This window comes from Microtus ochrogaster, chromosome 18, assembly GCF_000317375.1.
Source record: "Microtus ochrogaster isolate Prairie Vole_2 chromosome 18, MicOch1.0, whole genome shotgun sequence".
Taxonomy (NCBI): domain Eukaryota; kingdom Metazoa; phylum Chordata; class Mammalia; order Rodentia; family Cricetidae; genus Microtus; species Microtus ochrogaster.
In genome coordinates, this window is record NC_022020.1 from 58,376,786 (window position 1) to 58,401,315 (window position 24,530).

The 24,530-nt window shown below is 46.4% G+C and overlaps 1 protein-coding gene and 1 pseudogene across 3 annotated transcripts in view; one reads left to right on the forward strand and one right to left on the reverse strand.

Annotated features, from left to right (window-relative positions):
- LOC102001188 overlaps nt 1–11,520 on the forward strand; it is a 20,442-nt pseudogene extending 8,922 nt beyond the window's left edge.
- The window catches only part of Mapk4 (mitogen-activated protein kinase 4), a 129,848-nt gene that overhangs the window by 59,195 nt on the left and 46,123 nt on the right, over nt 1–24,530 (reverse strand). The gene's annotated exons all lie outside the window — the stretch shown is intronic.

Sequence of the window (24,530 nt, forward strand, 5' to 3'; positions counted from 1 at the left end):
AGAGAGAGAGAGAGAGAGAGAGAGAGAGAGAGAGAAGGAAGAAGGCAGAGCCAAGGAGACACCATGTAGCTGCCCAAGGAGATAGATGCACCGGAACCTTACCAGTAAACCACGAGCCTCGTGGAAAAATACAAAATAATAGGAATGAATTAATTTAAGACGTAAGAGTTAGTTAGTAAGAATCCCGAGCTAATAGGCTGGGCAGCATTTTAATTAATACAGTTTCTGTTTGAGTATTTTGTGTCAGGGCAGCCAGAAAACAAACAATCAGCCAATGCCGACACATCTCCATTCCTTTCTGTCAATCACCGACTCTCTACCAGGGGTCTATTGGCCATGGAGACTCAGGTAGGTAATTTTTTGCTCTCTTCCCTGCCTTCTATGTGATCTTTACAGCCTGCTTGCAGGAGCCCCTCTGTTTTCTCCATCTCCAGTGCCTGGGGATTCCACATATTGGTGTGGATCCCAGGCACCCTATTTCTTTCTGGAGGGCTCAAATCACCCTCCCCTCCTAGCTCATCTCCATTTCTTTCTGCTACCCATGGACCCACAGAAGCCCTCTCTATCAATGACCCCAGAGCCATCTGATCCATAGAGGGCAACAGCAACCAAAGAATGGAATACCCACCCAACAAAGGCAAGACTAGATATCAACACCAAGAAACACCTCTGACATCATAACTCCAGACACCTAGATCCCAATACAAAAGCACAGACATGACAGCCAAGACAAAATGCTTCTACAAAACCTCACTGCTGTAGGCCCTGAGCAATGCAACATAGCAGAAGAACAACACGAGATATTGAAATAGCAATTATGAATATGTTTAAGGGCCCTAAAGAGACTATGAAGGAAGTTAATGAAGCCTGTGAAAACACAGTGTCATGAAATAAAGAAAATCAGTAAAGCTATGAAAGTGGAGTTTAACAAAGAAGTAAAATCACTAAAGAAAACCCAAACTGAGATAAAAGTGGAAACAGAATATTTAGGGTGCCAAATAAAAAGCTCAGAGGTAAGCCTCACCAACAGATTACAGGGCATGAAAGAGAGACTCTCAGGTGTTGAAGACAAGGTGGCCCAGTCAAGGAAAATGTTAAATCTAAAAAGATCTGGGCACAAAATATCCAGGAAAACTGGAACACCATGAAAAGACCAAATTTACGAACAGGCACAAAAAGCAACACATATTTCTTCAGCTGATAAACAGTTTCAACAAAGTGGCAGGATACAAAATTAACACAAAAAAATGGCTGGCAGACAGACTGAGAAAGAAAGCAAGAGAAAAAATACCTTTCACAATAGCCTCAACACACACACACACACACACACACACACACACACACACACACCTTGGGTTAACTCTAAGCAAGCAAGTGAAAGACTTAGATAAGAAAAACTAAGATTTTTAAAGAAAGAAAGTGAAGAAAATATCAGAAGATGGAAAGATCTCTTATGTTCACAGATTAATAGGATTAAAACACTGAAAGTGTTCACCCTAGCAAAAGTAATCTACAGATTCAATGCAATCCTGATCAAAATCCCAATACAATTATTTATAGAAATTAAAAACCCAATTTCAACTTCATATGGAAACATACAAAATTCAAGATAGATTAGAAAATACTGACTAATAAAAGAACTGCTGGAGGTATCACCATCCCCAATTTCTAGATGTATTACAGAGCTATAAAAATAAACACATTGTGGTACTGGCATAAACAAACATATACACTGATAAATGGAATCAAACGGAGGACCCATGCATAAGTACTCATGCCTATGAACACCTGATTTTTGACAACAAAGTAAAAAAATACACATTGGAGGAAAGATAGCACCTTCAACAAGTAGTCCAACTGGATGTCTGCAAATAGAAAACTGAGAATGAATTTAGATCATATTTATCACCCTGCCCAAAACTCAACTCCAAATGGATCAAATATATCAGCTTAAGACCAGGTATCCTGAACTTCATAGAAAGAAAGGGGGAATAGCCTTGAACTCACTGGCATAGACAAAGGCTTTCTAAACAGGCCATCAATAGCACAGGCACTAAAAACAGCTAATAAATGGGACTTCATGAAACTGAAAAGCTTCTATATGTCAGAGGACACCATTATTCCGATAAAGCAGCAGTCTACAGAATGGAAAGATATCTTTACCAATCAAACATCTGCTGGAAGAAACCCTAACCCTAACCTTCCAGCAGATGTTTCTAGATTATAGAAAGGACTAAAAAACCTGAACATCAAGAAAACAAATAATTGAATTAAAAAGTGCAATACAGAATGAAGCAAAGAGATCTCAAAAGATGAATCAGCAAATAGCTGAGAAACACTTAAAGAAATGTTCCACATCCTTAGCTATCAAGGAAATGCAGGTTAAAATTACTCTGAGATTTCATCTTAGGCCAGTCAGAATGCCCAAGATCAGTAACATAAATGATAGCGCGTGCTGGTGAGGACACAGAGAAAGGGTAACACTTAGTCATTACTGGTAGTCATGCAAACTTGTACAGTCACTATGGAAACCAGTGGGGTCGTTTCTCAGGAAACAACCTGGGAATTATCTATCTTAAGTTCCAGCTAGAAAAAAAAATTTATGCTGAGTGGCATAATCTCAGAGCAAAACAAACAACAAAAAAATCCCCACAAATACTGAATGTTTTCTCTTATATGTGAATGTTAGCTTTTAAGTTGTCAATATGCGTGCTATAACCCAAGGAACCACAAAGGTTAGGGATCTAGTAAGGGCCTGGGGGGAGGAGAAACTCCCAAGGAAGGGGAAATAGAACATATTGTTATGGAGAGACAACAGGGAACTATTTAGATGGATTAAAAAGCAAGGGATACGGAAGAGACTGGTAAAGGAGGGAGTGGGGGACAGCTAACACTAAAGACCATTTGAAAAACCATATGGAAACTTACTTCTGTAGAAGCTTTCTAAAATCTATACATCTATGAAAGGAATCTAAATGGAGCCATCAAAGTAACAGGGGAGACAATGCCCCAACCAGACATCTAAAACCTCCACCAACTAAAACCTCCAGTGCCTTGTTTTCTTTAAAAAAAAAATAACAATAACAACAATGATAAATTAAAAAAGAAAAAACCCTCCAGGGCCAGGAATGGATTACATTTTGTTGAGTGAGAGTGATTGGCCAAAAGGGCACTCTGGAAACTCGGAAGCATCAAAGGTTGTTGCCAAGGATACTGGTTGCTCTCCACAAACTGATGGTAAGACCCTATTGAAAACAACACTTGGAAATGTTACAAAACTAGGAGTCATCAAGCTGATTGACCAACTAGAGGCTTCACCCCGACTCACTAACATTTATGGTACTGGAAGGTAGTTTGCACTTTACCAAAGGATAAACATCACCCAGCTATCAACCCTACAACCTAAAACAGTGCAAGATAAACTTGTACAATAGTGGCACAAATGTTATGGGGGCAACCCACCACTTTCTGATTGGACTTAAGGACACTCTGCAAGATGGAACCTATACCTGACACTGTTAAAGTGACCAAGAATAGACTAGGTTGGTTGTGGATTCTAGTAGAAAACTATTATTCTGCTAAGTGAGCATAGCAATAAAATAACTCTTCATGACGTACTGCTTGCTATACCCATAGCTCAGCCATCATCTGAAAAGCTGCTTGTGGTAGTCGGGAATTAACACAGAGACCTACAACTGGACAGTGTGCAGAGTGAGACTTTAGAGCACTCTGTCCTAAATGGGATGTCTCCATCAGACCCCTTCTCCCCACGCATGAGGGATCTATGTGGAAGAGGAGGTGGGAAGGTTGTAAGAACAAAGAAGAGGGATTGACTCCATGGACACAGTGCCTTCAGGGCACAGCAGGATGGACACACAGACACACTCACAGAGACTGCACAGGTTCTAGCCTGATGGGGTCCCGGCACTGAGAGGGCAACGTGGATACAGCTCCTCCCACCCTAAATAAGAAGCTGTGTGCAAGTGGTACCTACTGTCAAGGAAAATCCGTTCTGTCCACTGGAGTCCTACCGGGCATATGAGCCACACTTCTGGGCAGGCACCATACCCAGGAGTGGTTGACCAACACAAAGCAAACTCAGTGGGAATTTTGTAGACTTTTTGTATCATTTTGCTTTGTTTCAGCATTTTTTTGTCTTGGTCTTTTACATGTTTATTGTGAGTTTTGTGTGTGCGCGCAGGTGTGTTTATTGGGTTTTTGCTTTGTTTTGGTGTTTGCTTTTTGAGGTTTAGGAAAAACATAAAATTGGGTGGGTAGGAAAGTGGGAGGATCTTGGAGGAATTGGAAAAGGGATAAAACATGATCAAAATATATATCATATAGTGTATAAAATATTAAAGAAGAGTGAGGGCTTAGAGACCTGGGTTTAAATCCTGGCACGGTCGCTTCTCCAGCTCTGCTGTTTAACTTCACTATGCTTGAGTTTCAACATCTAGTTTAAAAAGGCCGGAAATCTCTGCTTTGTTTGCTTAATGGGGGAATGAATAATTTTAAAGTGAACTGATAAAATATACATGAAATACTTGGTGCTTGGCTATGTGATGTTTGAGAAATGTCAGCCAATCTGATCATTGCCATTATTATCCCTATTATCATTAATATTACTGAGGAATTCTCAACAACCTAGCCCAAGCATTTTATTCTACATATGATCAGGAAAGCAAGGCTCGGAGACAGAAGGCCATAGAAGGTCATGAAAGCAAGAAATTGAGGTCTAGTTCAATTAATTTCTATGGTTTTAGGAAGATTCAGAGAAACAATGTCGAGAGGCAGGGTTTGATTTCCAGCGGATTTAAGACTAGGCAGAGGTGGAGTCGAGCTGACCAGGAGGCTACTGCAGAAGCCAGGAGACTCATCCTCATCATGACTTACACCAGGCCAGGATGACGGAAAGACCGCGGACAGGAATATGTGAGTAGAGGCACCGAGTGTGACCCGGGTCTGCGATGGAAAGCTAAAATCTGAGAAGGAACAACTGAAGAAATGGCTCCAAGACTAAAGGCATTTGTCCTGCAAGCCCGGAGACATGAGTTCGATTCCTGGAACCCACATAAAAGTGGAAAGAGAGAGCAGACTCCGGAGGATTGTCCTCTGACTCCACATGCGCATGGCAGCATCTGTGCCCATACCACACGCCATGCACATAGATGGTAACGATGATAAATAAAAATTAAACCAAAGGAAAAAAAATTCCTGTGAGAAAAATTAAAACACGTTTGAGGGCCAAAGTGACAAGAGGGAACATACACCTCAAAAACCCTAACTCGGCTTTGGGGAAGTTCTAGGAGATGAAGAAACATCAAAAGATTGCCAGAGGAAAAGCAGCTGATGGATGTAGGTATTAATAGATCTTTAGGAGGAAGCTAAAAATAGAGCCGAGCAGACATATCATGCAGGCTGTTTCAAATAACGGCGCCTCTAGAAAGCACATGGGACTCAGGAAGGAGAGGCAGCCCCCTCCCCCCTCATGTTCCCACAACCATTCAAGGAAGAGAGATAGGAGGAACTACCTGATCATACAGCGGCTAGGCTAGGACAATTTGGAGCAGTTAGGAAGGAACAATGAGCCGTCCAGCTGGCCACTATCTACTGAGCACCTACTTGGTGGCCCTGTTCTCTCTGTTTAGCACTAGGACAACCATGAGTGAAGTCAGCCACCACCTCTGCGTGTGCCCTTCCTTGAGGTGGGCAGTGGGGGATTAGTCCAACAACCCAAATGAAAGGGGAACTACCGACCGAAGAGAGCTCCACCAACTCAGGGTTCCATAAAATGAAGATTACCAGCAATTAACCAGGCAAGGAGAAGTAAAAAGATGGAGAAAATATTCTAGATAGGGGAAATGGGTGTACAAAGGCTCCAAGGATAGATGGAGACAGAATTCGGAGATGTAAGAAAGCTAATAGAGGGAACGCAAAGACAAAGGGTATAGTGCATTAAGTCTGAGAAAGTAGAGTAGGAAACCAGGGGGCGATGTGGACCAGACCACTGGGCCTTGTAGGTCACAGGGGCCTGGAGGCCTAACCTCAAGGTTATTGTTATTATACAGTGTACCAGGGAACTCTGCGGACTAGCCCCTGTCACCTAGTACACCAGAACACAGCAGCCCATGAAGTCATGTGGATCAGAAAAAGGAAAGAACAACATTTTAATGATTGGACCACATTTGAATTTTGAAGGGATGGCCTTGACCACAGAGCAGAGAATGGCTTGGTTGCTATGGGATACACTCTGGTAGCCTCTCCCTATGCAGGAGCTGTTAAAGCAGTGTGGGTGACTGAAGATGGCATCTCGACTCGGGGGGCACTGATGGGGACTGGAAATAAATGCATCAAGGTACACAAGAGACATTCAGTGTGGGAAAATCCCCAGGGAGAGCGAAGGACCAGGCTGCTGCAGTTGGGTGGAGTAGGCAGAGACCAGGTGGGAATCCTGTTTCCAAGTCATACTCCTAGATGGATGGACTGCAAACAGCCAGGTGAGGAAACTGGAAAGCGCCAAGCTCTGGGCTGGGTTTACAGTAGTGCTGTATGGTGTTGTTCACATTGTGAGATAGGAGGCACTGGCGGCTACACAGAACGCCCTTGTGCCAAGCACTACGTGGAGCTCTGGAGAAACAGCGGTGGATAAAGCAGGTTGCTCGCCCTCAAATAGCTCATGCTTAGTAAGGGCTGCTCTTTGGAGTCACCTGGGGAATTTGGCAAATAAAGTCTCCCATCCAGAGAGACTCAGCTAATTGGCCCGGAGAGCTGACAGGGCATCAGGATAGTGGAAGCTCCCCTGGGGAGTCAGGGCTGAGAAGCAGGGTTCCCGGGTGTGAAAGGTCTATCCTGGACTGTATCTAATCATACAGAAGGGAAGTCACAGATGAATCATATCTTGGGCCTTAAGAATTTACAGCAGAAATATTCAAGTACATGGGTACAATGGGAATAGTGTTATTTGGATATTAAACCAATATATCTTCATCCCTAGAAATTCCTGGTCCCTGAGTGTTTCCTGGCTCGCTAATTATGAGTGGAGCCTGGCTCACTAAGAGAATTCCTTCCAGATACATAGAAATTCCTCTTCTGCATCTGGCAGAGTTAACTATGGATAATTGGTAACCCCTCCTCTAGAAAAATTGATACCTCAAGAAGAGGTATTAGTAAAATGAAGAGTGGGTGTGACCCATGCCGTTCATCAAGACATGACTTAAACGCTAAGGAATTTCAAAGAAATCTAAGCCTACCCCTGTCTGTCTGATCACCCGCCCAGTGTCCAGTTACCTTGTCCAAGTCACCACAAGGGACAAAGTCAGGCTTCTGGCTCCTAGGATGGACCTCACTGTCCTTGACCCAGTCTGACAACACACATCTCTCAGTTTTCCTCAAGAGCAGAAGCCAAACAGAACACAGCGGGAAAACAACACCCGTCCCAGGCAAGAGCTCCGCACCCTGTGCCAGGTGTTAGCACCCCACCCTCCTCGGGAACAGAGCCAAGCACTGTTTCACACACTCTGATCTTCTCTGCCTCACGCTCACAGTGGGTGCTAGCATTCATCAACATAATTAGAAAGAGAGAAACAGTATCTAAAACACAGAAGATGGCACATCTATCTAAGAACAGCAATGACCTGGAAAAAACGAACACTGAACCTCATCCTCCACCCAATCCTGTTACCTTGCTTCCTGCTCTGCCCCCTCGGATTCTTCCTAATGCCCCGCCCACCTATAAACAAGCCCCCAACAGTGGGTCCCTAGATGTGGCTGGCTGTTTTCTTTATACCTTAGCTGTCTGAAACAAAATTCTTGATTCACATTTTCCCTGCGGTTATCAGAGGTAAGATCCAGTCCCCACAGCCCTGACCTTAATCTTTCTGAGGAGGCGATAGATGAAGATCAGACAGGGTTTCTAACCTTAGTAAGAGTTAAAGAACTTAACTTTATCCCTAGTGCGAAGCTGCTGAAGGTGCCTGAGCTGTAAAACCAAGGCGCTCCAGTGAGGCTAAAAGGCAGCTGCCTGTCCAAGGGGATCGGGCTGGGGAGCTACTGAGCAGAAGGAACCTGACAAGAAGCCAGCCCTCAGTGTTGCTGATATCAGAACATTCTGTGAGTCAACACCTGCTATGAGATCTATGTTTCCTGAAGCAGGACAAAAGACCTCATTGGACCCTTCTGCGGGACAGTCCAAAGATCAGGCTCTTTTAGCTAAGGCCGGGATGCCTGGGGAGGCATAAGCGTCCATTCTCAGAAAGCCACTGTTACTAAACAACAGGTCATGACAGATCATTAGCATTTTCCCCCACTAACCATTCCCAGGCAAAGGGTTTCTCCATATCTCTAAGGAAACTCTAGATTCTAGAAGGGGCTGTTTCCTTCCGTCCTCTTTCATATCATAAACCAAATCTTTGCTCATCGAAGATAAGATATTTGGGAGCACAGGGTGACAGGGACACCCCCAGGTCTTCTTTACTCAGGGACCCAGATGTAGATCTATATCTCTGTTAGGACTTTCATTAAATTACTCCATCCAACCAACAGATAACCAAGGTCATCACCATAGTAATAATCATAAAGACCTACAAGACACTAGGAACTGTACTAGGCACTGTGGTCCATGGACAATCACCAAACTAGACTCAAAGTCTGTCCTTAGTGGATTATTAAAGTGAGAGGCATAATAGGACAGAAACGAAAGAGGGAAAAGGTTGAGGAAGTCCCAGAGGCAGAAGAGTTGCAGAAATGACCCAGGGGAAAAGATCGGAAAACATGTCTTGACAGGCAAGGATGACATCTTAATTGCACCTTAGAATGCAGTCTATTAACCAGAAAAATCCTGAATCTAACAATTTGGAAATTAAGCAACAACAGCAAGAAGCATGTTGGTGTCTTCCAATTGAAGAGGAAGAAGCGCAAGCGTCCGTTCCCCACAGATACCCTATGCAGCCCACTGCCGCCCAGGAATGTCTAGTCCGTGGGCGCTGAGCCCCTCTAGAAGCGCTTGAGCCATGCATGTGAAGTGACTGGAAAGCACACATGCTGGGCTCTGCTGCAGGATGGCTGGAATCTGCTCTCTCCCCCTTAGCATGAAAACCTTCCTCGGAATCAGATACTATCTAACACACACACATACACACACACATGCACACGCACACACGTACACACACAAAGCTCTTCTTGCTGATGCGAGCTCTGTGGTATTGGTCTTCCTGGGCTAGGACTCCATCAGCAAGTGCATTTGATTTAAACACTTTCTCCACGCTTGGGCTCTGCACGCCTTCCTCGTTCCTCTCCCTGGGAAGGACGCTGTAAAGTCAACAGCTCTCTGCTTTACTAGGACTTGTGGCCCAGCTGGAGATTTAGAAAGTAATAATTCAAGGGGTGTCAGAAGACAGAGTCCGGGTGTGTATGTAGCAAATAAAACATGCAAATACTGACACAAAACAGTATCGCAGAGGAAGCCCAGAGACCTCTTTTTGTAGGAAGTCTGGGACTCTGGACGGGTTTGAACGTGTGCAGCACTTGGATGGAAACTCATCTTCATTGTTTTTAAATCATTTATATAGCTGATCCCTGTTAGCTGTGGCAGTGAACAATGAATTGGGGAACGCTCACCCACTGCTGGTACAGGAGACACGCTGCTTGCTCACACTAACACCAAAGCCCGAGACCACTTTGATAAGTCGCCTCCTTTTTCTGAATGCACCACACTGTTTCTCATTAACACTGATGGTTCAATATTGTGAGGTTGAAGGTGTGTGTAGGCCAGGGAGGTGCAGTAAAGAAACTGCCAATATGACCGCTCCACGATATGGTTAAGGTTTTTATTGTAGATATGAGAGAAGAGCCAGAGGCATCTGGAAGATTCCAGAGCAGAGAGAGAAAGAAGTAAATTGAACACGGCTAGCAGGCTAGACATGGCCAGGGCCAGGAAGTCAGAGTGGGAGAGAATAGTGGTGATATCGAGATAGCAAGAGATACAGAATAGAGAAATAAAGCAGGGAAATAGTGAAGAATGGATATCTGGGGCAGAGGGGAAAACCTTGCTCTCAAGAGAGACCTAATGGGTACCTGGGAGGAGGGACTCTCGGGAGGTGGGAAGCCACAGGTTATGGTGGAGGTTTTGAGATGAACAATAGGTACTTGTGATCCTGGGGGAGCCTGGAGGCCAGCATGGACTTTGATCTATCTGTGGCCACAGCGTTTGTTCCTCCTGCCAGAGGTTAAAGGAAATGACTCCTGGAGATGACTAGATGTTGGCTACATGCCTGGAGACCTGAGTTCAATCCCTAGGACCAGCATGGAAGGACCTCAGCCCAAACAGTCACACTCAACACAGTAAATAATTTATTAAAAACAAGGCAGTTAAAGAGGCTATCGAGCTCACAGTTCGGCAGTCTATGCCCAAGAACAAGAGACCTGAGAAGCTGCCCCTCGCCTCAGCTGTGGAGCTCACAGGCCCAAGAGTCTAGCACCCACACACCTTGGAAGAAAGAGACCCGGTGGCCCCAAGCTGTATTGAACCAAGGGGTGTGGGCCCAATGGCACTGACCATGGCATTCTTCTCTGGGCAGAAGACAGCCTGGTGATGGGAACAGGAGGCCTGCAGTCCACCATGCTGGAAGGGCACAGCACAGCCCCGCCCTACCTAGATCTTTCATCCATCAAAGACACAAGCATGTTCAGGACGGCTCCCCAGCTAGACAGGACAATGTCAAAGAAAGCTGAGTCCACGTCCTTTACCACTCAGAAAAAGACATGCCTTCCCAAGAAGAGACAGGATCTGCAGGAGACCATGGACATGATGGAGTCACAGACACTGCTGCTGACCCTGCTGTCTGTGAAGATGGAAAACAACCTGACTCTGCTGGAGGAGAGGGCTGAGAAGGACTTGGCGGCCTTATGCCGTGAGAAGGAGCGTCTACAGTGGCAGGTGCTGGAGCTGCGGCTCCAGCAGAAACATCAGGAGCTGGCTACCATCCTGGATGCCCAGATGGAGGTGTGCTGGGCCCTCTCCAGGCTGTAGCAAAGCCCTTCAAGGAGCAATACAAGACATTGGCCACAGCCTTGGACACCACTCGACATGAGCTGCCCGTGCAGGCCATCCACATGCAGGGAAGTGGGCAGGAACTCCTAGATGATCTGGAGCCGGCTCTAAAGACCACCCTGCAGCTCCTGGGCGAGCTGGGCATCTCCTCCCCGGACGCCAACGCGCAGGTGCCGACGCCAGCGCGCAGGTGTCACGCCTGCTGGAGGAACTCAGGGACTTGATTACCAAGAAGGACCTAGAGCTCTACAGGATCTTCGGTCAGGTGCTGGAACTTTCCTCCCAGGCCAGCAAAGAGGCAGCCTTGATAAACCAGGAAGTCTGGGAAGAGGCCAAACCTGTAGTCAGTGGTACTTCCGGTCCAGACGCCCTCGGGGGCCCACAGCCCCTCCCAGGACAGGACTCCCCCCAGTGTAGGACTCCCCCCACTTTTTCGTTGTCTCTGTTCCCTCTGGGCCTTTACCTCAGATTGAAGGACGTTCCAGCCATGCAGTTTTCTGAAATTTTTGTGCATTTTTTCTTTTTCTGCACTTTCCACTTGGGACATCAGCAGCATTTGTGGGTTTGGGTTTTTTGAGACCAAGTCTCCCTGTAGAGCCTGGCTGTCCTGGAACCGAGTGACTGTCAGGTGTGGTGGTACGTGCTTTTAATCTCAGCACTCCAAGGCCAGCCTGGTTTACTTCCAACCAGGAGTGACTTTCAAGACAGCCAGGGCTACACAGAGGAACCCTGTCTTAAGAACTGATAATAAATTCTGATTGATGTGTGCTAAAAAAAGAAAAAAAAAGGGAAATGACTCCTTTCAGTCGATGGAAACTGGTCTCCTAAGTTCCCGAGGAACACTGGCTTTTACCTCATGGTCAGGAACCCTCTAGTCCAGTGAGCTCATTTCTCGATACATGCATGTATGGACTGCCTTTTGAGTTTGGGGAAGCGGAGTTGCCTTTGAACCTGACAGTATTGACCTCACATAATTCCCGGCGAGCCCATGGCAGCCTTCCTGCATTCAGCAACAGTTGACAGCGCTTCAGCACTGTGTTTAAGGCTGTTTCTGACTATAAAATCAACAAAAAAAAAAAATAGCCCCCAAATGTAGCATTAAATAAATCACAAGGACACTTGGTCCAAGTAAGAGTCAAAGAAGGAAGGGAGAGCGTCGCTTGTCTGTTGGGTTGAGCGATGCACGAGTCAGGCCAACAAATGCACTCACCGGTCTGGATCTACCCATAAGTAACTGTGGACGGGCTGGGCGTGCTGCTCTGGGGACACAAGTCAAACTTGGCAGGCAAGAAAAGTGGCAGGCGTGGTGCTAGGGATTCTGCAGCCTCTGCACATCTTGGTCCAGAAGGGATAAAGGAGCCGCAGTAGAATCACACGGAGGCTACAAAGTCAGGGAAGACAGACAGATGGGAAAAACCAAGGAAGAGCCCACAGAGGAGCCAGAAGCAGGTGGGGCTGTGTAATGGTCTCAGGTGGGTCTGTGTAAGGGTGCCTGCTGAAAGGAACAACAAGAGCAGCTGTGGGCAGGGAAGCTCGAGGTCTCGCCCACATTCTGCTGCCCCTGAATCCCCAGGATGACAGGGAGAGGTTGGTCTAGACAGAGAAACAACTTCACTGCCCCTACCTCAGTATCCTCCTAAAACAGCAATCTGGGATCAAGGTACCTAAGGGGTGGGCTCGCCCGACTCCATCTTCCATCAAAACCAATGAAGTCTGAAAGGTTCACCCTTGGTAATCTGGTGGCCTGTCCCTGACACTCACAGGCCTAAGGTGTCCAACAGTGGAGGGTGTGGTCGTCATACGGTGGTTGGTGGGTAAGAAACAGATGGAGGCGGAACTCTCGAGCCTGACTTGAGGCTGGCTGCTGTTGCCTCCATTCTAACCGCTCGGGAGCAGATTCTGTATATCCAACTTCTTAGGTAGGCGGTTAGGTGTAGGAAGGAGTGGTCAATAGGCCCCTCAAGACAAGACAGAAAGAACCCTAGGTGGGGCAATCATTAAGAGACAGACCAGTCTGGGACCCCTGAAATAGAACATGAAGATGGCTGTCTGGAGACGGGTCAGCCAAAGGAGCACCCATAGTGCACTGCCATCTTGTCTCCTTTTAAATTTAGAGGCACTCAAACCCCTATAAATGTCCTTATTCCTTACACACCTACTTAGCAGACTGCATTCTGGGTAAAACAGGCTTCTGAGAAAAGCAACAAAGCAACTCTCCTTTCCTGGAAATGCCCAGGTAGTTGGTTTTTGTTTTTTTACTCTTTGTTCTTTGGGGGCCCACCACCCAGCTCCCACATAATCACAGAGGCTTATTCTTTCTCATGAATGCCCAGCCTTAGCTTGGCTTGTTTCTAACCAGTTTTTCCTTAAATTATCCCATTTACCTTTTGCCTCTGGGCTTTTATCTTTCTCTAGTCTATGTATCTTTCTTTACTTCTTAGTCCACGGCTCGCAGTGTGTAGCTGGGTTGCTGGTCCTTGGTATCTGCTCTCTCCTTTTTCTCCTCAATCCTTTCCTCCCAGATTTCTCCTATTTATTCTCTTTGCCTGCCAGCCACGCCTATCCTTGCTCCTGCCTTGCTATTGGCTGTCAGCTCTTTATTAGACCAACCAGGTGTTTTAGACAGGCAAAGTAGCACAGCTTCACAGAGTTAAACAAAGAGAACATGAAAGAATGCAGCACATCTTTGCATCATTAAACCAATGTTCCACAGCACAAACAAACGGAACACATCTTCAACTAATATTCCGCAACATGCCCAGGATGAAGGAGACAACAGAGGAAAGGGAAAGAGAAGGGAAATGTGAGCCGCACGTCTGCCAGGATCAGAGCCATCGTTGCTTAGCCCAGCCTGATCTTTTACTAAAAAGTGTGTCCTTGCTTTCTCGCTTGCTCTAATTAAACTCCTGGCTAGTTACTCTACCTCTGTCTCCCATATGAATTCTCTCTCCCCTTTGGGGAACACAAGAATCGAGACAATGCAGGAGTAAGGACCGGAGGAAACTCCAGATCTCCCTGTAACAAACACAGCATCCCTGCAAGCGTGAGTTAAAAGTCTCTGCCTTCCCCAGCGTCCAGCTGGGCAGCATGTGGATCAGTCTGGGCCACTCAGCCCTCAAATCCTACTCTGCTACTCCAAGGTCATCACCCATGCCCTCTCACCCCCGCACACACAAACTCAGGACCACACGTCACATGATACACTCCTATCATTGTCCTGAAATTCCCACCGATTCCTGAGCAATTGTACCCCGGTAAACAGGCACTGAGTGCCTCTGATTCCCCAATCTCCTCTACCATGGGTTGCTTTGGTGTTGGCTGGACTTGAGGACCGGGGACAAGTCCTTAGAAGAAGTAGCAACTACTTTGTTGAGAACTTTCCATCCTAAATGAACATGTACGTTTCTATTCTGGTGATGGAGCCAGCCAAGGCGTGTAACTTAATCACGCGCTTGTTTGCTCAGTCTGGCTGCAAACTGTGTAAACTCCATCCTCCCAGGAGCTTTCTGCTGCCGGCTGGGAATTAGCCACACACGTCAAGCTCGTTACCTGATTCTCTCCGGGTTCTGCTCTTTGAATCTCCGGCCCTTGGTATGCTGCATCTCAGTTCTAAGCAAAGCCCTCTAGTGTATCCATGAACTTGAGCACTTACCCTTGAGAAAGCGCAAACAATGAAACTCTAAGCTCACAGTGTCCCTAGCCACCCCCCCCCCCACAGGTATATGATAAGGCTTAAGTCTCTTGAAATCCCTTTCTAGGCTGTTTCCCACATTTCTGCTCCCAAGATCAATCTGGATAGAAAATGAGATGGAAAATAAAAATCAACGAATAACTACAGGTGCCAGAGCCTCAATTTATTAAACAAACATTGTGTTTGAACTACTTATCTGAGCTTGACATCATGGCCAAACAGATCTGAAATTGGCAGTTCGTCAGGAAAACTGGGGTATGAAAATATCTAGTGCTGTTGAGAGATACAGAAAAGGCCACGGGAAGGGGCAAGGGCAAGGGGGAGGGGTTGGCAGGTTGGTTCTAGCCCCGCTGCTGTTACTAATCACAACCTGGAGCTGGGGTATATCCTCCTGTTCTCTGAGCCTCAGTTTCTTTCTCAAACATTTTCCAAAAAAATTATTTGCTGAGAGTAAGATTCAGTAAGACCAAAAGCAGATGTAGAAATTCACAGCTAAGCACGAGGCTGAACTCCTCGAGTTTATGAGCAAAGGGGCCAAGACCATGATGGGGAAACCCATAGAGACAGCTGACCCAAGCAAGTGGGAACTCACTGACTCTGGACTGACAGCTGGGGAACCTGCATAAGACAGAACTAGGCCCTCTGAATGTGGGTGACAGTTGCATGGCTTGGGCAGTTTGTGGGACCACTAGCAGTGGAACCAGTATTTATTCCTAGCGCATGAACTGGCTCTTTGGAGCCCATTCTCCATGGAGGGATACAGTGCTCAGTCTAGATACGGGTGGGAGGTGGGGGGGAGGGGCTTGATCCTGTCTCAAGTCCTGTGACAGACTTTTTGACTCCCCATGGAAGGTCTCACCCTCTCTGAGGAGTGGATGGGGAGAAGGTGGGGGAGGACAGGGAATTGGCATTGGTATGTAAAATGAGATTGCTTTAGGAAAAAAAAAAAAAGATTCAGCATGACCATGGGTCCCCAAAGCACTTCCTGAAATCTTACAGCCTTACACCAAGGCTATAGAACAATGTGCTGTGCAGACTCCCAAGGCTGCAGACAGTCCAGGCCTGTTTGAGTTTAGCTGGTCCTTTGGGAACTGCCAGGACCCTGAAAAGATGTCAAGAGAACCCAGGCTCCCAGGGAGGTGAGATCAAAACGCAATGGAAAGAATTTCCACTCCCCACGGCCGGCCTGCCAGCCCTTGGCCTCCTAAAGCGATCAGATGCTGAGCTGAGCCTGGAAGCAGGGAGCATGGCAGAAATCTCCCACTTCTAATTACTTCATGATTCCTACATATTTTGGCGATTGCTTGAAGGCTGTTTCATTAATTTGCAGATTTGCACTATTTTTTTTTTCTCCCTCTCTGGCCAATTAGCTGAGCTAGCTGCAACTGGGCATGGGGAAAAGTAACCATGAAAACTAAGCCTCCTTCTGCCCTAGCCCCCAGTGTTTGGGAATCATAACCAAGGGGAGCGGGAAGGGGAGCTGGTGGGACCTGGCTCCCTTTGCTCCCTCTGCTTTAAGACAAGGTCCCCAATTCCTCTTAGTCTGTCTAACATCAACACCCATACCCTCCAGGTCTGTGAGCTCAGGTCAGACTCAGCGTGTCAGGGAAAAGGCTATGGTTGGCAGACTTATCCACTCCATAAACTTTCTCCCATCCAGCCTGTATAAATTAGGAAAGGACCCTATAGGGCTGGATCTCCACTGTGACCTGTAAATACCATTCGAAGAGAAGACCTTGTGAGACCCTGCAATTGTGTCGTTTCCCACACAGGATATCCCGTGCATGGGATCTGCTTCAAGTTCTGGCGCTGATTAAGAATGAACACTGAGTCCCAGGCCTCTTTCTACCCACCTGTCATGGGATGGTGATATGCCATTGCAGGGCACATTGCTGAGTACTGAACACTGTAGAGTCCTAAATACTGAAAAGGGTTGATCACAGGCAGAGGACAATTGCAACCAGGTCACTTGGTCTGGAGATAACCCCCTTGGACTCTGCTTTCAAATGAGAAGGGTCTCGAGGCTGGGTGTTGGCAGGAAGTGAGGGAGATGGCTGAGATCTATCTTCAAGGCCAGGCCAACTCTGAAATTGGTGGTGGAGCAGTAGGGGAATGGTCTGTGGGCTCACGAGGCAACTGCTGGCCACTGGAATGTCCGTGGATTATGTCCGTCAGCTACAGAAAGAGGTTTCAACAGAATCCAGCTGAGGAAACAGCAGGAGCTGGAATAGAGGCCAGGTGGAGGGGGCGGGAGAGAGGGAGAACCAAGAGCCGCAAGAGTAACACCCTCTTTTAGTTACAAGTCAAATGAAAACCGCCATTTGTCTTGTAGATTGATGGGAGCCCGTGGGTAGCCAGGAGGCTGGTTTCCCTGTGGAGCAGGCTCCTGGTAATTTACACCTACATGATGAATGCCCTTGTGCCGTGTTAGTGAGGAACCCACGGGTCCAGTCCTTCCGAAACACGTGGGGATCTGGAGGCACAAGGGAGGCAGTGGTTTATTCTGAGAACTTAGAGAGAAAGCTGGAACCCGTCTGCCAGCACCTATGAACCTTGCCCAGTTTCCACCTCCCGAGGCAGAAGCTTAAAGATGGCATGGAGGAAAGGGAGGGGGAAGGGCACGAAGAGGGAAAAGTGGGCTCCTACAGGCTGGATGACACTCCCCACTCCATCTCACAAGGACACAAAAGGCCCGGAAGTCCACTCCATCCATCCAGTCCACCTCTCTTCTTGTACAAAAGAAGCTTTGTGAAAAAGGTGGAATATTCATTTACACTGTGTGAATATGGCTCTGATTGGTTTAATAAAGAAGCTGGGACCTGAGTGATGGTTTAGAGGTTAAGGGCAATGGCTGCTTTTCAAGACGCCCTGAGTTCAATTCCTAGTATCCACGTGGTGACTCACAACCATCTGTAATGAGATCTGGGGCCCTCTTTTGGCCTGCAGGCAGGCAGAACACTGTATACATAATTAATTAAGTAATTAAAAAAATAAAGACGCTGACTGGCCAATAGAGGAACAGGATAAGGTTAGATGGGAGATCCAAACTGAGAATGCTGGGAGAAAGAAGGGCGGAGTCAGATGAGTCTTGAGCAGAAGCAGAAAGAAGATGAGCTTGCTGTACTGAGTAAAGGTACCAAGTCACAAGGCAAAGTGTAGATAAGAAATATGAGTTAGGGGGCTGGAGAGATGGCTCAGTGGTTAAGAGCATTGCCTGCTCTTCCAAAGGTCCTGAGTTCAATTCCCAGCAACCACATGGTGGCTCACAACCATCTGTAATGAGGTCTGGCGCCCTCTTCTGGCCTGCAGGCATATAAGCAGACAGAATATTGTATAATAAATAAATAATAAATATTAAAAAAAGAAATATGAGTTAATTTAAATGTAAGAGCTAGCTAGTAATAAGTCTGAGCTATTGGCCAGGTGTTTACAGCTCATATTATGTTTCTGGGTGGTTATTTGGGAGCCACTGCTGGCACAGGAAAACTCCACCCACAGCATTTTCTCTAACCATTTGGTCCATAGCTTTCAGTGGCTTTATGCAGTATAAAAACAATTTTATATGTCAATTAGTTTGATTATTCTGGATATTTCTGTGAAATTTTTGAGTTTACAAATTTATCATTAAAATTTCAGGATATGGACTGGAGAGAAAAGAGGGACTCAGTGGCTAAGAGCACTGACTGCCCTTCCAGAGAACATGGTTTCACCAGCACCATAGTTACAATTCCAGTTCCAGGGGACCCAACACGCTCTTCTGCTCTCTGAAAGCATGAGGCATGCTCAAGACACACAAACATGCATGTAAACAAAACACCCATAAACACATTTTTTCCAAAAATCTAAACATTTTAAAACATTTTTTTTTCAGAAATTAAGTAAGAAGACTAAGTAAGTTTTCAGATTAAAATAAGAAAAATGAAGCCAGGCTGGGAAGATGGCTTAGAAGATGGTTCAGTGGGGCAGGAACACTTGCAGGACAAGCGTGAGGACTTGAGTTTGAATCCCCATTACCCATGGAGAAAGATGGACACAGCTATGCATGCTTGTAACCCCAGGACTGGGGGATAGAGCATGAGGGGAAGAGAGATAGATACTGAGAGCTCAACGGCCAGCCAGCCTCAATGAGACAGCATGCTTCTCGTTCAGGACAAGACAGCGTCTCAAATGAAGGACAAGGTCAGCAACAGAGGAAGATACCTGGTATCCTCTTCAGCCCCCTCCCATACACCACAAAAACATAAAAATATTTTTAAAAAGAGAATAATCTCAAAGTCCTTCCAATATTTCCTACAAATAATAGGCTTTAAAAAAAGAAAACAGGATCCTTCAGGACAAGCTGTACTGCAAAATTAAAGAAAAAAAAAATCTGTGACCATGGAGCCTGCTCGATCAAATGAGAAGCCTAGTGTCAGCATTGTGGGCTCCCCAACTTTCTCAGGTGTTGATTTCCTTTAAATAGTATGCTCTCCTAGAACCTTAAACTATCGGCAAGGTATAATTTGCTGTATAAATCTCTAGGAAGTCTTAATTTGACAGGTGCTTTTGTACTGAGCTTCCCTTTAGACAGGCAGCCCCCAAAGCCTGTGCGCACGTATCCACGCATTCACCAGATGCCAATTACATGCAGCTGTGCACTGGGCAGCACGGGGTGATGTTGGCAGGTGGAGACAACAGGGCCTATGTGTCGTGCCGCTTGTTCTCATCAACCTCCTGTCTCCAGCATTTCAGAATAATGACCAAAGGCGGCCTCCCTCATTGAGTGCCAGAGCGGTAAGCCAGCAATTTTTTTTTTTTTTTGTGTTGGTGGAACTTGCACGCTAACAAGAACACAGTCAGTGCTAAGTTACTAGAGATAAGACAGGGGGCACTAAGGGTCGGAGGTAACAGACAGGGCAGACTAAGCCTTACCTTCTCTTGGTCAAGAGATTATTTTAGGCTTCCTTGAAAAGATACAACTTGACTAAAACCTGAGAGGTAAGAATAAACCACCGTTCGCCTGTGGGAAAGAAAGCTAAGAAAAACAGTAAGATCAAAAGCCTTAAGGCAGGACAGCGTTTGAAATATTCGGGTTATAAACTTGTGGAGATGAAGCCAGCACTCGGCAGCTGAAGCACACACATAGACAGTGTGTCACCGGAAGGAATCCCAGCTCATCCCCAGGCGCCCTATGAAGCCATGAATTGGTCCAAGTGAAAAAGCAATATGACCTGTGGGTTTACAAACCCCCTCTGAATAATCCCTGCAAGAAGATAAATGTCTTTGAAGCAAGGGTAAACACGGAGAGGCCACTAAGGTACCCAGGGTGGAGATAATGGTAGTTCAGGTGTAAATGTCAGGAACAGGACAGCGTGTGGAGAGAAGCTGACCTGCTGGGATTTGCGGGTAGAACTGCTATCATTGGTAAAGACAGGAATAAGGACATTTAGGGACAAGCCCGGTTGGGAGGAGTCTTAGTTTGTAGAAAGTTTTGTACTAGTGAACAGTGTAAGACTGTGTAGCTCCTTACACTTCAAACCCTGAGCCCTGGTTGGCACATGTTCAGGCTCTGAATTATAACCCCCACCTGAACCTGAGTCTTCTGGGGACTTCCCTCACCCCTGACAATAAATGCAATAAACACCCATCCTGGTTAGCTTTTATTTCAACACGACCCATGCCAGAGTTGCTTGGGAAAGGGGAACCTCAAACACGGCACTTTCTCCATCAGATTGCCCTCCGGCACACCTGTGAAGCACTGAGGACATTGCTGGTTGATGTAGGAAGGCCCAACCCACTGTCAGGGCGGTGCTACCCCTGGGCAGGTGATCTTGGGGTGTGTAAGAAAGCTGGCTGATCAGCCAGAGTGAGCAAGCCAGTCAGCAGCGTTCCTACATGATCTGGGGGTCAGTTCTTGCCCCCAGGTTCCTATCTTGGTTTCCCTCAACCACGGACTGTCACTTGTAAGTCAAATAAATCCTTTCCTCCCCAAGTCGGTTTTGGTCAGTGTGGTGGTTTAAATAAGAAAGGCCCCCATAGGCTCCGAGATTTGAATGTTTGGTCTTTGGCACAGCCCCAGATAAATGTTTTCCCTTCTAAGAGTTGCCATGGTCATGGTGTCTCTTCACAGCAACAGAAACGCTAAGACAGTGCTGATTGTCATAGCAACAGTGAACACACCCCTTTCCAAACCCTAGCAGCTCTCAGACTGACAAACCATACCCAAAGTCTTGGTTGCTCCTGAAGGGCTGGCTTGCTATGCACCTAACCGTCCTCTAGTTAATAACTATCCATGTGTCCAATACTCCCAGGGCTCTGCTCTTGAAAAACGTACATCTTTGGGGGACAGTGTCTGATATAATGGCATTTATCTCACCTTAGATCATCGCTCTCACCCCAGCAGCCAGGAACCAGCTTGGAAATGTATCTTTATAATTCGGTAGAGCTCCGTAGCCTTCCCAAACCTCAGTCTCCTCATCTGGGAAATGGAGATGGCAAAGCCGGCTGACAGCTGGGTGGAAGTTTGAACAGTGCCAAGCGCAGGGCCTGGTGACAACAGACGCTGGACAAAAGGAAGCACGGCTTTTCTTTTGTAACTGTTTCCCAGGACGCTGTCCCCTGGCAAGTCAAGCAGCTAGAAGACTTCTCGGCTCAAAAGGACCAGAAATAAGATTAAATAATTATTCTATGAGATCTACTTATGTAGATAGACTCTCCCAAAGATGGAAGGGAAACTTGAAAAATAGCTTGGCTGTTTTTTATTGGTATGCTTTTTTCCCTTTAGGGTTATTTTAATGTCTATGTAAAGGGTTTTTGTATAATTTTGTTTTTCTGAGACAGGGTCGTCTGTGCCCCCAGACTGGCCTTGAGCTCTCTATGTAACCCAGGCTGTTCTAGAACCCCTGATTTCCCTGCTTCTACCCCCGTGTGCTGGGGTTACAGGTATTTGGCACTATGTGCGGCTCATGTGGTATCATTTTTGATAGGAATACAAGCACATGACATTCTTCATAGCGAGTTACACTGCACCACTTCCCGCCCCTAGTGAGAAGCAGTCAAAATCAGTGATGCTAATGCTGGACCTTGACCCCCGATTGCCACCATGTGGATGTGGACCTGAATTTCTAATTTGGAAACCTAAGGATCGACATCTTAGGAAAGAAGTTTCTCTGGTAATGAAATGCCCCCCAAATCTGCAAGATCTAGAAGGTCCAAGTCCTGGCTTGGCTCTGCCGCGGTCTTAGCCACTTTACTGCTGAAGCTCCAACTTGGTCGTTAAGGGAGAAGGGGTCAGTCATGTCTCCCATGGAGCAGCCATGCCAAAGAAGAAAAGCTGGCTGGAGCTCCTGGATTCCTGAGGAGAGCTAAATAATCTTTGGAACAAATAAATATTCAGCAAGTGATTGGGCCCCAGCACAGTGAAATGCATGCCTACTGTTGCCAACACAAATAATGAAGTTGCGCAGCCTGCATTTCCATGGGAGGCTAGCATCCAATTTCTGCTCCATGTCTGGTCCATGACATAGCCCAGCATCCCTGCTCATGCCAACCTGCCAGCCTAAGGTTGTGCCCACTCCTCCACTGGGCTACAGAGGGAATGGACTGCACGGGGAGTGGGGCGAATTGCAAAGCAATTAGGCTTAGCTTCACTTAAGAGATGACGAGGTTAAAAGGAACCCACGGCAGAGATCTAGCATGAGGTGGTTTCCACAGAGGGCATGTGTGTACACTTGCCATGTTGGGACAGGAAGGGTTACTGAGAGACAGGAAGAAAAGGGCATTTGGCAGCAATGATCGCTGGGAGCTGCTCTTCTCGTTGGATGAGTCAAGGATTCAAGGATTTAAACTGAATTCTGAGTGCTGGGTAAACATCATAGTGACTCACAGCAAAACAAATCATGGCTGATCACTTTATTTTTTCTCAGAAAGGGTCTCATAATTGCAGACTAGCTAACATATTACAGATAGATATTACAGATAGATATTACAGATAGATAGATAGATAGATAGATAGATAGATAGATAGATAGATAGATAGATAGATAGATAGATAGGAGTAATTGGCTTGGTCATGTTTGTTCAAGTTTATAGAAATTTGAGTCTTCGCAAGAGATCATTCAAATTTTTCTTTTTTTTTTCTTTTTTTTGCAAGGGACATGGACTAATTAAAATGATACGTTTGCCATTTCTCGGCTTCCACTCACTTCTTTGCATAAGTGCTATGTGACAACCTAATAAGTTTGGATACCAGAGAAACATGCTCCAGAAAGACAGGCACCCAGACCAGGGGTCTAAATTCCGTGGGGGCTGAGTGTGTACCATTCTGGCAGGCAGACAATACTCCTTAGGCCAGTCTTTGCTAACGCTGGGTGTAAGGATGGTCTTAGAGGCCTCAATGTGTCCCTTCCCACACCCCTACCAGTCCATCCAGAGGATCTGTTCTTACCAGGGGAGCCACTGCTTGCTTATTCAATCCATTTTTCCAAAGATAGAAGTGGGTCCAGACATTACCTCAACACAGTGTCGCCACAATTTAAAAACACAAATACCTTCAATGCTCAGAAAATTTTAATAGAAACAAATTGAAAATGCATGTGTGTGACCAGCTTGCTCTATGCTACAGGAACAGTCACTGGGAAAGGTTAGAGCTACAATATATTAGGATAACGTGACCATAAGCAGTTATGCACCAGCTCCCTGAGAAAGCGTCACAGACCACAGGCAGGCGAAGGTCTCCAAGGGATACCAGAAATGAAGAGAAAGCCCTAGATGCTAACCCTGGAGACAAGGGTTCAGTTGCCACCACTTTCTTGGTAGCCCCTGGAAGAAGGATCCAATCAATGGAGGCTTGCTGTAGAAGGTAGATAGGAGGCATTCAGTAGACGCATACACGTATGATTTTCCTGTTGTCTTAGGGTTTCTATTGCTGTGACGAAACACCATGACCAAAGGGCAAGGTGAGGAGGAAAGGGTTTGTTTGGCTTATACTTCTACATGGCTGTCCATCACTGAAGGAAGTCAGGACAGGAGCTCAAACAGGGCAGGATCCTGGAGCCAGAAGCTGATGTAGAGGCCATGGAGGGGAGTTTCTTACTGGCTTTCTCCCCATGGTTTGCTCAGCCTGCTTTCTTATAGATCCCAGGACCATCAGCCTGGGGATGGCACTAGCCACCATGGGCTGGGGCTTCCCCACATTGATCACTAATTGAGACTATGCCCTACAGCTGGATCTCATGAAGGCATTTGCTCAACCGAGGCTCCTTCCTCTGATGACTCTAGCTTGTGTCAAGTTGACACACACATCGAAAGAAAAAGTTTTGGTGCAAAAGAAGAAAGTTTTTCAAAAAAGTTGGAGCTTCCCTCCAAAGGAGCCAACTGATCTCGCAGAGCTTCCCATCACGGGATGTGTTCGAGAAGGAACAGGGATGACCTCTCCAGGAAGACATGGAGAAGATCGTAAGATTCTGTTAAACAGCCACAAGAATGGGATATAAGAGAGATGAAGGTGTTACGAGCCAGAGCAAAGATGTAACAAGAATGTTCTAGTGAGGACTTCAGGTCGTCCGACGATGGGAGGCCAGAAGACCTGTCACCCCCTCTTCTCTGGCTTCTCATGACATGGGACCTATGTTTGGAAACTCCTCCTAACTCCAGGCTCACGGGGGTTGGCACTACAGCCCTGTGACTCTGTGAAGGACAGCAGTACCACTCTCTGGAGAGGGTGACCAGGGCTATAAACCAGATCCTATCAAGGATTTAACAAACTGGAATAAGCCAGGAAGGGCCTAAAGTCAGGGTTAATCGGTAGAAAGT